This window comes from Stomoxys calcitrans, chromosome 5 (assembly GCF_963082655.1).
Source record: "Stomoxys calcitrans chromosome 5, idStoCalc2.1, whole genome shotgun sequence".
Taxonomy (NCBI): Eukaryota; Metazoa; Arthropoda; class Insecta; order Diptera; family Muscidae; genus Stomoxys; species Stomoxys calcitrans.
The window spans coordinates 18158860-18173369 of NC_081556.1; the positions used below are offsets into that span (position 1 = coordinate 18158860).

The following is a 14510-nucleotide window of genomic DNA, read 5'->3' on the forward strand; positions in this document are numbered from 1 at the left end:
TATGCAAACATACACAAATCGTAAAACAAATATTTACCTAGTTGTTATTAATTCAAGCTCGAAGTCTCTTTGTTATTTTCTTTTTGACTTAGTTATCGATATTTCGCATTTCAATATAATTTCAAGATAAATTCTTTTCAAGGTATAATCTATAACAAATTAAATTATTTTTAAACTATTGACATCACTTTTTCTACTTCTTTTGTTACTTTCATAAATAAATGAGAAAAAAACTTAATCGTTTTGCGATCATCTTCAACAGTCGTTGTCTGCTTTGTTACTCTACTCTCTTTCTTCTTATTGGACTTTGTTCTCCCGTTGTCTGTAGTCGCTCTAGTATCTCTCTGTGTCCCTTTGTAACTCGTGCGTTTTGTTGTTGTTTTGTTGATGATGTGTAACGTTTCAAGTGTTAATCTCTTGTTGTAATTTATCGCGTTATCTATTATTCTCTCTCTCTCTCCAAGTCTGGCTCATGATGTTCTGTTACAGAGTGTTCTGCTAACGCTGTTTTCTGTTGTGTGTGTCTACTTTTCAATTTAATGTCCTATTTATGTCCTGCCAGTCTAGTTTTAATATTTTATAATGACGTCAATATTTTAACTACAACGCTAACATTAAACAGTTTTGCCGCGGTGACAAAAATACAAATGTGACGCCGTCAATTCTTAATAACCTCCTTTGTCTGGTATAAAATTGACACAAAATGGTACACAAATATTTGTCAATAACGCAAATAATGTAATACCGGTCAGTATTGGCAAAGCACAGTCCTGTTCAATCAGTGTAGAGATTTGCACGTGAGTGATATCTTGCTCGTGGCACCAAAAGGTATTTTTATTTCAAAAAGGTATTTTTGTTTTTTTTAATTAGCCGACCAAGCCCACCGTAGCTCAGAAGTTAGCATGTCCACCTATGACTCTGAACACCAGGATTCGAATCCTGGCGAGAACATCAGAAAATAATTTTCAGCGGTGGTTATCCCCTTCTAATGCTGGCGACATTTGTGAGGTACTACGCCATGTAATAACTTCTCCCAAAGAGATCTCGCTCCCTTATCATTGAACTTAAACTTGAATCGTGCAGCACTCATTGAAAAGTGAGAAGTTTGCTCCCGTTTCTTAACGAAATGTTCATAGGCAAATGAAAGCCAACCAAAGCTCGCTGCGTTATTAGAGGGTTATATGTTTGTCCGTATGGTGGGAAATTTAAATAGAGCGTACACTAAAAAACTTGATACCATCGGTGGGTGTAAAGATATTAGGGATGGAACCTCACACCAACCCCCTTTAGAGACACCCTTAAAGGACACCCTTTTTTATACTCACCACTATAGGATTGGGTTATACGTATCTAGTTATTCCGTTTGTTATATCTCATTGGTCATGTGAAGGCTACGGATACTGTGTTATCTTTGATACAATGTCCGATGTTGCAGGCAGTGTGGATTATACCCTACCTGAGCCGCTTTCTGATAAAAATTGCTACTTTTCCTGATAGAACCGATTGGAACTACGATATCTATGGTAACAGAAGTAACATAGACTTCTATACGGATGGTTCCAAACTAAACGACCTGGTGGGCTTTGGGGTGTACTCTATAGATCTAGAACCATATCAAGAAGGTTACCCGACCACAAGCAGAGATCCTTGCAATTAAAGAAGTGGTGGAATGGCTAAGATATAATGTTATTATGACGATTGGCATAAATATCTTCTCAGATAGCCAGGCAGCCGATAGCCAGGCAGAACGTATTTATGAAAGCAAAAACCGCCCTCAACCTTCGCAAATCTCTAAACGAGATGGCTGAACAGTTCAAAATTCACCTGTTCTGGGTGCCGGGCCACAGAAACATCCCAGAGAATTGTAAAGCGGATGAACCTGCGAGACTAGGAATTACCTTACACATTCTGGGGATACTGGAAACTGTGGGTATGTCTCTAGCGACATGTAAGCTAAGTTTTCAGGACCAGGCCCGAAGAACAACGAATGATAGATGGTCACAAAGAGGGGGCTGTGAGCATTCCAAAACTATGTGGCCTAGTCTAGACTTAAAGAGGTCTACTGCTTTGCTGTCATTGGCTAGAACAGACGTTTCAGTCATTGTGTCCGTCAGGACAGGTCAATGTCTAATCGGAAAACTTGCTGACAGACTGAAGGCTACCAGCAACGACTTTTCCAGAAGCTGTGAGGACATCGACGAAGAAGAGACTCCTTCTGTGTGTGTGTGTCCCGCACTACCAGTTAGAAGGAGTTCCACTTTAGGTTCTCATTTCTTTGAGAACCTGCCTGATTTAGCAGATGTGAACATTCGCAAGTTATTGGGCTTTTTAAAGCAATCTAAATGGTTCAACGGTAGGAACTAGAAGGCATCTTCCTTCTTCTGTTCCTGTGATATCACAATGGACGAAAATGTCTAAGTGAGTCGGATGGCAGACTGCCGCTTAAACCCAACCTAACCTAGATATAGCTTCCACATATATATTTTTCTTCCGATATGCCCTATAAAACTGTAGAAGCCACAAATTGGTTCCGATTTTTACAAAATTGGTATGAAGTTTTCATCAAAATCGGTTCAGATTTAGATATAGCTCCCATATATATATTTCATCCGATGTGGCCTTTTAAGTCTTTAATATCCACAATTTCCGATCTTACGAAATGTAGCATGAGGTGTATCGTTGGACGTCTCAATGCGTGTGCTAAATTTCATCAAAATAGGTTCAGATTTAGACATATATATATACATATATATCTTTCTTCTGATGTGTCCTATTAAGGATGTAGAAATTATAATTTTGGTCTAATCTTTACAAAATTTGGTATGATATCATTTTTTTTTTGACGTACCGTTATGTACGCAAAATTTCATAGAAATCGGTTTAGATTTATATATAGCTCCCATATATATATTTCATCCTCTAGAGGGCGCAATTCGTATCCGATTTGACTAAAATTTTGCACGTGGTGTTTTGGTATCACTATCAATAACTGTGCTAAGTGTGACGCAAATCTGTTCATAACCTGATATAGCTGCCATATAAACCGATCTTGGATCTTGACTTCTTGAGCCACTGGAGGGCGCAATTCTTATCCAATTTGACTGAAATTTTGCATGAGGTGTACGTGGTGTTTTGGTATCACTTCCAACAACTGTGCTAAGTTTGGTTCAAATCGGTTAATTAACTGGTAAAGCTGCCATATAAACCGATCTTAGATCTTGAATTCTTGAGCCGCTGGAGGGCGCTGTTCTCATCCGATTTGACTGAAATTTTGCATGAGGTGTTTTGTTATGACTTACACCAATAACTGTGCTAAGTATGTCGTGTAAGTATGGCGCAAATCGGTTCCTAACCTGATATAGCTGCCATATAAACCGATCTGGGATCTTGACTTCTTGAGCCTCTAGATGGAGCAATTCTTATACGATTTGGCAGAAATTTTGTACAACGGCTTCTTCCATGACCTTCAACATACGTGTTCAATACGGTCTGAATCGATCCAGAGCTTGATACAGCTCCCATATAAACCGATCTCCCAATTTTGCTTCTTGAGCCCCTACTATTCCTATCCGAATGAACTGAAATATTACACAATGAGTTCTACAACGTTCAGCATTCAATTAATTTATGGTCCGAATCGGACTATAACTTGATAAAGCTCCAATAGCAGAACAGTTCTTATTCATTATTCTTTGTTTGTCTAAAAAGAGATACCGCGCAAAGAACTCGACAAATGCGATCCATGCTGGAGGGTATATAAGATTCGGCCCGGCTGAACTTAGCACGCTCTTACTTGTTTTAGCTGATATTGGCTTTTGAAACTGCGGTAGCCAGAGTTTGGTTCCCATTGTAAAAACATCTTGCTGCTCTATTCGATATTTTATTAATTAATTTTCATCAGGTGAAAGTCTGACAATATTTAGACATAGATTCTATTTATTAAAAGTAGTAGTATTATGTAGACTCGGTGGTGTAGGGTATAATATAGTCGGCTGCGCCCGACTTTAGCCTTTCCATAATGGTTTCATTATTTGGATGTTTGACTAGTACACATTCATTGCGTGCGATTTTATTAAAATATGGTTTTTGAGGCCTTAAATACCGTTTTCAGATTGTCATTTTATTTCAGATGCTGTCACTCAAAAAACAAACACCCAATAGATAGCTGCATTTTTATCTATTACCATTTCACATACATACAAACATACGTTGATGACGTAAACACGTTTTGATATTATTTGAATCATATACCAGTTTTGCTGCATAAATTACTAAAAGTAAACCAACAGTCTTGTGGTTTATTCAATGGTGGTTTTTTCATAGCCAGAGAGATTTTAGCGTATTACTGTTATATGCATATAAGAAGTTCTTTGGTCCATATATTGGCATATTCATGAATGACCTTATCTCTTGCAGCGATTGAGTTATCATAATAGACCAATGATTTAAAAATACTTGAGGTTTTAGTTGTTATACTACGAAAAACGAAAAGTTTTAGCTGAGATGATATAACTTGTGGTGCGCATAACATAACATTAAAGGATTGGGAATATTGACTCACGAAATGATATTATGGCTAGAGGAATTGGTTTGTGGTGGCAACTTAATCTACAATAAGGGAGTTTCCTTGAAGTTTAAGACCATATAACACAAATAAACAAACTGAACTGTACAACCGGTAGACAGAGGACTGTTACTCTTAACCAGACCGGAAATGTTCACTGGTAGCGTTTTGTTTTCTATGTCTGCCAATTTCTTTTGTGTTCCGGCATACAGGTGGCTGTAGAACGCTTAAATACTTAAGAAGGTCTTAGTCCAACATGTCTAACGATGGTGTGCTCTCAGTGTAATCAATAAAAAAAACCCTCTATTCGGGCGGTTCGAATCTCTCCCCATAGAAAGATAAATAACATAAGTGGAAAAAAAATGTTTTATTTTATACAAAGTTGTATATGTTTTGTATAAAATGTTTTGCTCTGATTTCTATCCACTTCAGGTTGTTGTTCCCCCACATAGTTTAGCACAAAAATTGAGGCGTAAATATGTGATATTTCTTATCTTCTTTTTATTTTGTCCAATAGACATTAAAACTTGCGTGTTATCAGTTAGAAGCAAATATTGAATGTATTACTTTGCAATGGAACGCAGATATATAAGGGTATACTCGATGTCTCGTGTGACGCAATTTGCATTAAATTAAATTCCTGAATATATCATATAAGATATAAAGGGTGTTTTTAGGTGTGGAGAACAATAACCTCTACTTGGAATGGGAAAAATTTTCTACACCATTCATACATGGGTAGAGATGGGTTTCTACCGGGTAAATACCCAACGCTTGGGTATTTATTGAGTAAACAACCAATAAATATCATTTTAGGGTATTTGTAATTTTGCAGATATTCTGGGTATAAAAACATTTTTCAAAAAATTGTTGATGATTTCGTATTCTTTGTTTTTAAACCTGGCCGTCTGATCTCATAAAATCGGATATTAGTTATATATAGCCGCTATACAGACCGATCTTCAGACATAAAGTCTTGAGGCAATAAATTTGGTAATTTTTCATCCGATTTCGATGAAATCGAAGTGTGGTTCAAATCGGACTATATTTGGATATAGCTGTCCTATAGACCGAGCTCGCGATATAGGGTATTGAGGCCATAAAAGATCCATTTATTAACCAAATTCGATGATATTTTACACAGTATGTTCTGGTAGACCCCTACCCATTCCTGTCAAATGTAGACCAGATCGGGCCATATTTGGATATATTTAGTTGCCATATAGACCGATTTCCCCAAATACTTTAATAAGCCTTATAATGAGCATTTTTCATGCTATTTCGATGAAATTGTTTTGAATAAAATGATGAAATTTGGCGAAGCGAAAATTCTCCTTTTATGGGCTCAATAATCTATATCGGGAGATCGGTCTATATGACAGATATATCCAAATATGATCCGATCTGGTCGATATTCAACAAAAAGGTTAGGAGGGTTACCAAAGTGCACTATTTCAAATTTCATCCAAATCGGATGAAAATGCTTCTGTAATGGGCTCAATACTCTATATCGGGAGACCGGTCTATATGACTGCTATCTCCAAATATGCTCCGATCAAGACGAAGTTCGACACAAAGATGTAGAGGTCAATCAAAACTAAAATCCAATTTTATGAGATCAGAAGGTTAGGTTTATATACAAAGAATACGAAATCATCAAAAAAAATTTTGTAAAATGTTAATATAGCCAGGATTTCTGCAAAATTAAAAATACTCAGCATTTGGGTATAAATGGGTAAATACCCAGGTACTTACACAATTTACCGGGTACATACCCTTTGGGTATATACCCATCTCTATCCATGGGTCATTTTCAACCCTTGGGTCGATACCTCTCTCTCTCTTGTATAATAGATTTATCGAAAAAGTAAACCATATGTAAAGTATTAAGCATGAATATCGGATTAACTGATATATAATTGAAGCACCAAACTTCATCGATGTCGCAAAAACTAATTCCTAACCTCGAGAAAAAACGAGGAAAGGAAATTTACTCAAAATACAAAATTTTCATAAAATTTCAATGAAGTTAACTTGAAAGGCACACGATTATCAAAGAAGGTTGGTAGATGCTCGCCCTAGTAGAGAGAAGAAGAAAAAATAGAAGACGCAGAATACAGATTGGTGGCCACCGTATCTCAGAGGTTAGCATGTCCGCCTATGACGCTGAACGCCTGGGTTCGAATCGTGGCAGGAACGTCAGAACATTTTCAGCGGTGGTTATCCCCTCCTAATGCTGGCGACATTTGTGAGATGCTTTGCCATGAAAAAAACTTCTCCCCAATGAGGTGTCGCTCTGCGGCACGCCGTTCGAACTCGTCTTTAAAAAAGGAAGTCCCCTATCATTGAGCCAAAAATTGAATCTGACAACACTCATTGATTTGTCAGAAGTTTGCTGCAGTTCCTTAATGGAATGTTCATGGGCAAATTTGCATTTGTAGAATGCAGATGAAGATCCACCATGCATGTAGAATGCATATCGGTTGAAGAAAACCAGTAAGGAAACCAGTTTTTTTTAAAACCCTACACCATCGAGTCTATCTACTACTTTTAATACATTGAACTTATGTCTTAATCTGGTCAGACTTTAATTTTGAATACATACATACAAGATTTTCTTACGATAGGACCTAAATTGTGGTTACTGCAGTGGTAAAAGCGTACATCGGCAAAAATATATGTATGCGAGCTATATGTAAATCTGAAACGATTTTAATGAAATTGTGCTCACATGTTTGGACTCCCAATGGAACATGCAAAATTTTGTAAACATCAGACCAAAATTGTAACCTAAAAAAAGCCATATCGGTTGGAAAATATATATTGGAGTTATATCTTAATCTGAATGAATTTGATGAAAACTCGCACACGTATTTTGTCAAGATCGAACCAAAATTGTGGCTATTACAACCAAAAAAGGCCATATCGGATGAAATATATATGTGGGAGCTATCATCAAATCTCGACCGATTTTTATGAAATTTTGCGCATGTATTGGGACGTTGAACAAAAGACCTTAAGCTAAACACCTAAAGTTCATAATATCACAGCCTTAAAAGGTCATATCGGATAAAAGTATTGGGACGTTGAACAAAACACCTTAAGCCAAACACCCAAAGTGTTTAGCTTATGACCTCAAAAGGTCATATCGGATGAAAGTTATATATGGAAGCTTTACCTAAATCTGATTCGATCTTTTTCGAAATCAATAGCGTTCGCCCTTTGAGCAAAAAAGTGTCTTGTGCAAAAATTTACGACAGTTGATCAACAAATGTAAATCCTTAAAAAAAATATATATAAAATTTTCTATCCTTCTATTCAGAGTCCAACGTTCTGCTTTGCTAGTAGCGTCAGCAGGTCCGACCCAATTCCTTCAGTGAGAACCCAAGCCATCGCCAATGTGCGTATACGCATTGCAAATAACGAGTTTTGCCCTTGGACCCCAAAGGGGACTCAATTGCCGAACGCAAGAGTTCCGTCGACTTCTCGCTTGGGCAACGGTTAACTTTGAATACCTCCTTCCAATGGATCGTCAAACGTTATGTCACTTCTCCTTCATCTATAGGAGAGCATCTATTTGACCAGCTTTGTGTTCGGCAGTTTCCAAGTGGTCGAGTTGATTTGAAAACTCCAATGGAGTGAGCAAGTGGAGAGAGAGAGAGATCTGGAAACTGTGTGATAGAGATTGGAAAATAAACACAGAAGATCGATGCGTTTTGAAATCTATTTTACGTTCGGCTAGAGGAATAAATTTTCTGTAATGGCAACGAAAGTAAGCTTGGGGTTATTATGAAAGTCTGCTTCCGAAATGTTCTTAATGGTCACGCTCTGGGGCGAAAGAGAGTCCACCCTATCTCCGCTTTTCGCCCAGCCGGCTGCTCATATGACTTGGGTTTTTACTGGTGGCTTTTTTCCCGTAGGGAATTTCTGCCAACTGCAATGCAAGCTAAACAACCTCTGCCACTCAGCTCGGCTCCTCTTTTTGTCTATTTTTCGGTGCAGACTGAGTATCCCGGATTAATCTGTTATTTTTTTGCATGGTTCTGCTACAAGGTAGTTATTGGAAGAGAAGCAGCCTTCCGTGATCGAAGAGTGTTAGGGCACTCCTCCAAGCTAAGATAGAAGTCTTCGTTGCTCTGGTAGGGGCAGATTTTCGTCCACATAGAGATTTCGTTATGCTTGCTCAGCTTGTTTCGTGATTACTTTGGCTGTAAATCACAAAACCCCAGCATTCATCTTCTTTACCATCTCGCTCTTCTTAAAGGAGGTTTTCTTGGGAGATGTTAGGCAAGGCGCCATATTCTTCAATGATGGAGGAGACATTTGTTGTCGCATTCTTCAACACCACCACAGGCGGTGGAGTGAAAATCCTGACAGTTCTCAGAGGGAAAGTGGACCAAGTGGTCTCGATTTCTTTGAACATCAGGGTAGTTTAGGTTAGGTTAGGTTGAATGAGGATGATACCCGACATAGACGTCCAGATATCCTTCGGGGCCATATTGTGGCATATTGTGATTCCTCAATAGCCTTACTCTCAAAGAGAGAGTGCACATCACATTAATGCACTCTCTCGTACCATTTTAATGATAGGATGAAAGATTTCAATTCATCTGAATCCATTCCTCTTAACTCCTCCAACGTCTGATATAAAAAAGATACCAGTATCATATTTCTCTTATGGCTAAATGTCGGACATTGGCAAAGGAAATGATAATTATCGTCCGCGGAGTCAGCTCTCTGACATCAGCGGCAGATGTCATTTCTAAAGCCTATGCGTATCCTATTTGTTAGCTTAGCTCACTATGTCCTGTTATAATTCCAATAACTGTAGGTTCTGACCTTACAAAAAAACGAGTTGGGACCATAGTAATCTCATAATCTTAGTCTGACATGTTCAGTTTCGCCACTCTGGAACACTCGTCTGACCGAGTGCAATGCATGGGTAATCGACGCTTCTCTAGCTAGCTATATTGCACGGCTGGATCCTTATTACGAATGTCAAGGTCTATCAGAACTAGTTGTTGTTGTTATTGTTATTCTATTAGCAGTGTGTTGTACACTGAGGCGGCAGCCCTTGCCGATGAAAGACTCCATCGGGCCAAACCGGTACGTACAACCGGCTGCCATTTCTCTTTCAAGCGAACGAACTGCGAACAAGGCCCTACTCTGGATCTACCTTGGACCATCAGATTGATTAGTTTAGTACGGACATAGTGAGATCATGTCAGCAGTCTCCATAGCACTTCGTGCTTTCTCCCCATTGGTCCTGGACATTATTTCATATTTTTCAGTATTTAAAATCACACAGAGATCGATAGAAAAATCAATTTCGATGATTTATTTATTTATTTTTCATATTTGTTGCCATTTTTATATTGTTCCAGATTTCCAATACTGTCTATCTAAGTGGGTGTTTAGGCGCCTGTCTGCTCCCATCACGGCATTAAATCAATGAAAACAATAAAACCGTACCGAAAAAAAATTCCCTAAATATTTCGCATATCATCCTTGTCAAATGGATGGAATTTAATTCTGTGTGAAAATTTGCCCAAATGGCTTATTAATCCATTTAGTTGAAAATGTTTTTTTAATGCAGAATTTTTATTATTGTAATAAAATTTTTATTTGTCGAATTTCACTTTAACACATTTCTTTGAAGTTGGGATTAAGGAAAGCATATATGATGAGGGAAATTTTTCTGTCAGTGTTGTGTGTTGCGAGTAGCGACTAGCATAGAATACTCATCCTGATGCCGAGAAAAGTGAATAGAGCATCTCGAATGTTTTCGCTGTTTTTCAAGTTCATGGTAAAAAATATTGGGTGTTTTGTTTGGAGTGACAGAATTTTTAAAAAATAGTAAAACTTCTCCAAGTCTCTCAACAGCAGGTGAAACAAGTAAAAGCGTGCTAAATTCGGTCGGGCTGAATCTTTTTACCCTCCACCAGGGGTAGCATTTGTCAAATTAATTGTCAAATTGCCCGGTATCTCTTTTTGACAAAAAGAAGATAATGGATTAGTATTGCTATGCTATTGTAGCTATATCAGATTATGGACCGATTTGAAACCATACTCGGTTTAGATGTTGGAGTCCATAGGAGATGGTCCTGTGCAAAATTTCAGCCAAATCAAATAAGAATTTCGCCCTCTAGGGGCTCAAAAAGTACAATCGGGAGATCGGTTTACATGGGAGCCAGAGCAAGTTTTAGACCGATTCAAGCCATACTAAGCACGTTTGTTGGAAGTCATAGGAAAAGACATTGGGCAATATTTCAGCCAAATCGGATAACAATTGTGCCCTTTAGGTTTATATGCGAGCTATATCAGGTTATGGATCGATCCAGACGATATTTGGCATGCATATTTAAGGTCATGGGAGCTATAGCAGGTTTTAGACCGTTTCAAGCCATACTTAGCACGTTTGTTGGAGTTCATAGGAAAAGTCATTGTACAAAATTTCAGCTGTTGCATGTCATAGTACAAAATTTCATTCAAATCAGATAAGAATTGGGCTCTCTAGAGGCTGAAGTAGTATATTTGGGAGATCGGTTTATATGGGAGCTATATCAAATTATGGACCGACCTACACTAATATGAAGTAAAGATGTGCGTGTGAGTGATGTTCCACTCACGCTCATGAGCCAAAAAAATTATTCACGCACGCTTACATTTCACACGCTCAAGAGACAAAAACTTTACTCACGCACGACTAACAAAAACTTGCGAATCGCAGTTGAAAAAATATTTTTCCATGAAGTAAAAAAATATTTTTTTTTTGAAACGTGGTCGAAAAAAACCCAGGCGTTCAACGTCATAGACGGACATGCTAACCTTTGCGCTACGGTGGTCTCGTTGTAAACGTCTACTGGGTTTAAATCTTGCCTAAAAATTTTATATCAACAACAGATTGTTCAAGTTATTGCCGGGTCCCTAACAGTGAACCGCATAGAACTGGGGGTTTTTATAATTGAGCTGATAGGTCTCTAAGCTGCCTTTATAAGGGTGCCGTCGTAAGAAACTTTACATTTTGTGGTGAACCCCCGTTGTCAATTTTGTACACCGCTGCCGGCAATATTGAGCACACCCGTTGTGAAGTAATACCCGGTGTAAATCATTTCTACAAAATTTGTATCAATAGCCGAGTCTCGAACTGCGTGCTGAGCTGTTACATAATGGTGTGGTCCTAAGAAATTTTACATATTTCAGTAAACATCCGTTATCTATTTTGTGTACTCCTGCTGTCAATCATGCCTACAAAGTTGATATCAATACGAGATTATCCAAGTCATGGCCTAGTTCCGAACAGCGCAACGCAAGGAAGTTCCTTTATAATTGAGTTGATAAGTCTCTTCGCTGTTGTCAATTTTATGCACATCCATTGTCAACCAATACCCGGCGTATTTTTTTTTTCCAAAAATGTTTTAATCTTTGCCGAGTCTTGAACAGCTCGTCGCAGACTAGTATGGGTGCTCTGTAATTGAACTAAAAAAACTTTTCGTTGTTACTTAATCGAGTGGTCGTAAGAAAATTAACACTTTGCAGTAAATGCACCCGTTTTCAATATTATGGACTACTGTTGTCAATTTTGTCAACTATTACTAGGTATAAATCATGCCTACAAAGTTTATATCAGTAGAAAATTGTTCAAGTAATTAACGGGTGTCGAACATCGTACAGCAGAGAAGTGAGGATCCTTTATAATTGAGCTGACAAGTCTCTTCACTGTTCTTAAATGTGGCGTTGTCGTTGGAATTTTTACATTTTGTAGTTGTCAATTTTGTGCACTGCTTGTTGTCGACTTTATGCTCTCATGTGGTATATTTTGTGCGTTCCCGTTGTCAAACACTACTGGGTTTAAATAGCGCCTTTCAAATTTGTATTATTAGCAGTTTGTTCAGATCATAGCTTAGATTCGAACAGTACGGAGCGGAGAAATGAAGGTCCTTTATAATTTAGCTGAAAAGTCTCTTTGCTTTTCCTTAAGGGGTTATTCGTGCATTTTACCTTCGTTGTCAATTTTGTGCACTGCTGCTATCAAGATTGGGCACTAACGTTGCATAGCCATATACCGAACATCGTTCTGCAGAGAAGTTGGGATATTTTAAATTTGAACTGAACTGAAAATGTAAATTTTTATACCCACCACCGAAGGTGGAGTATATTCATTTTGTCATTTCGTTTGCTGCACATCGAAATATTCATTTCCGGACCTATAAAGTATATATATTCTTGATCGTCGTAAAAATCTAAGACGATCTAGCCATGTCTGTTCGTCTGTCTGTTGAAATCACTCTACGGTCTTTAAAAATAGAGATATTGATCTGAAACTCTGCACAAATTCTTTTTTTTTTTTGTCCATAGGCAGGTTGAGTTCGAAGATGGGCTATATCTTGATATTGCCCCCATGTAGGACGATCCGACGATTTAAGGTCTAAGGCCCAGTCACATTTTTTATCCGATTTTACTGAAATTTGGGACATTAAGTTGTGTTAGAGTCCTCGACATCCTTCTGTACTTAGGCCCAGGTCGGTCCGAATTTGGATATAACTGACCGATAGACCGATCTCTCGATTTAAGTTTTTGGGGCCATAAAAGGCGCATTTATTGTCCGATTTCGCCGAAATTACCGTGTGTTGGGCTAGGCTCTTCGACATCTTTCTGCAATTTGGCCCAGATCGATCCAGATTTGGATATAGCTGCCACATAGACCGATCTCTCGATTTAAGGTTTTGGACCCATAAAAGGCGCATTTATAGTCTGATGTCGCCGAAATTTGAGATAGTGAGTTGTGTTAGGGCCTTCAACATCCTTCTTCAATTTGGCCCAGATCGGTTTAGGGACTTTCTCGATGTAAAGTCCCCAAAAAAGGCTCATTTATAGTCCGATTTCGCTGAAATTTGACGCAGTGACTTATGTTAGGTTTTTCGATATCCGTGTCGTATATAGTTCAGATCTGTCCATATTTGGATATATCGACCATTATTTTGCTCTACAAAATTGAACAATGACTTGTACTTCTTATACCACTCAATGTCCGAGCCGAATTTGGTCAATATCGGACCATATTTCAATATAGCTGCAAAGCGGGCATAAATTATGCATTTTCACCGAATTATGACGAAAGTTGGTTTACATATATACCCGAGGTGGTGGGTATCCAACGCCTTTTTTACTTCTTAGTTGTGCTTCTGTCGTCAATTTTGTACACTCCTGTTGTCTGTAATGTGAACTCTCGTTGTCAACCGGCCTACCAATTTTGTATCAATAACAGATCGTTCGGGTCGTATCCTTGTCCCGAACGACAATTAGCAGAGAAGTTGCGGTCCTTATTAATCGAGCGGAAAAGTCTCTTTGTTATAATTTAAAGGAACTTATCGTTTTCATAGTGAATGCCCGTTGCTACTTTAGTCTACTCTTTGGTCAAAATTGAGCACACTCGTTGTCAATTAGTACTATATGTAAATCATGTTTACGTTTTAAAAATGTCAACTATTTGATGTTCTTAGTTAAATTTTAACTAAAAATTCTGGTCACTCTAAAAAAACACCCTTTGCAAAACTGACATACAATATATGCATAAACATACCATATGGAATGCATCATCACCGGTGCGAATAAGTTCCCTAATCTTTTGGTGGATTTCAATATAATCACGAGTTTTTGAAACATTACTAGGTGGTGTCTTGTAGGTACCGATGTATATGTACATATGTATGAATGTAGGTGTGTACATACATACATGAGATTTTGTTAATACCCTTTTAGCACCTTCCACCACCCACCACAGAGCACTTTCATGCAATATAAACAAAACAATACATTTTTCTTAGCATCCACCATCCATCTCCTTTGGCCATTTAGTTTCTGCTCTGCACTAGGTGCCTCCATGGGTGTCTCTGGGTGTGCGTGTGTGTATTTTTGTGCAATAAATTTAAGATTTGTTTTGCCG

General features: G+C 38.1%; 1 protein-coding gene across 6 annotated transcripts in view; it reads left to right on the forward strand.

The window, feature by feature from the left end:
* Window positions 1-14510, forward strand: part of LOC106084337 (GATA zinc finger domain-containing protein 11) — a 46014-nt gene that overhangs the window by 18256 nt on the left and 13248 nt on the right. The window lies entirely within an intron of this gene.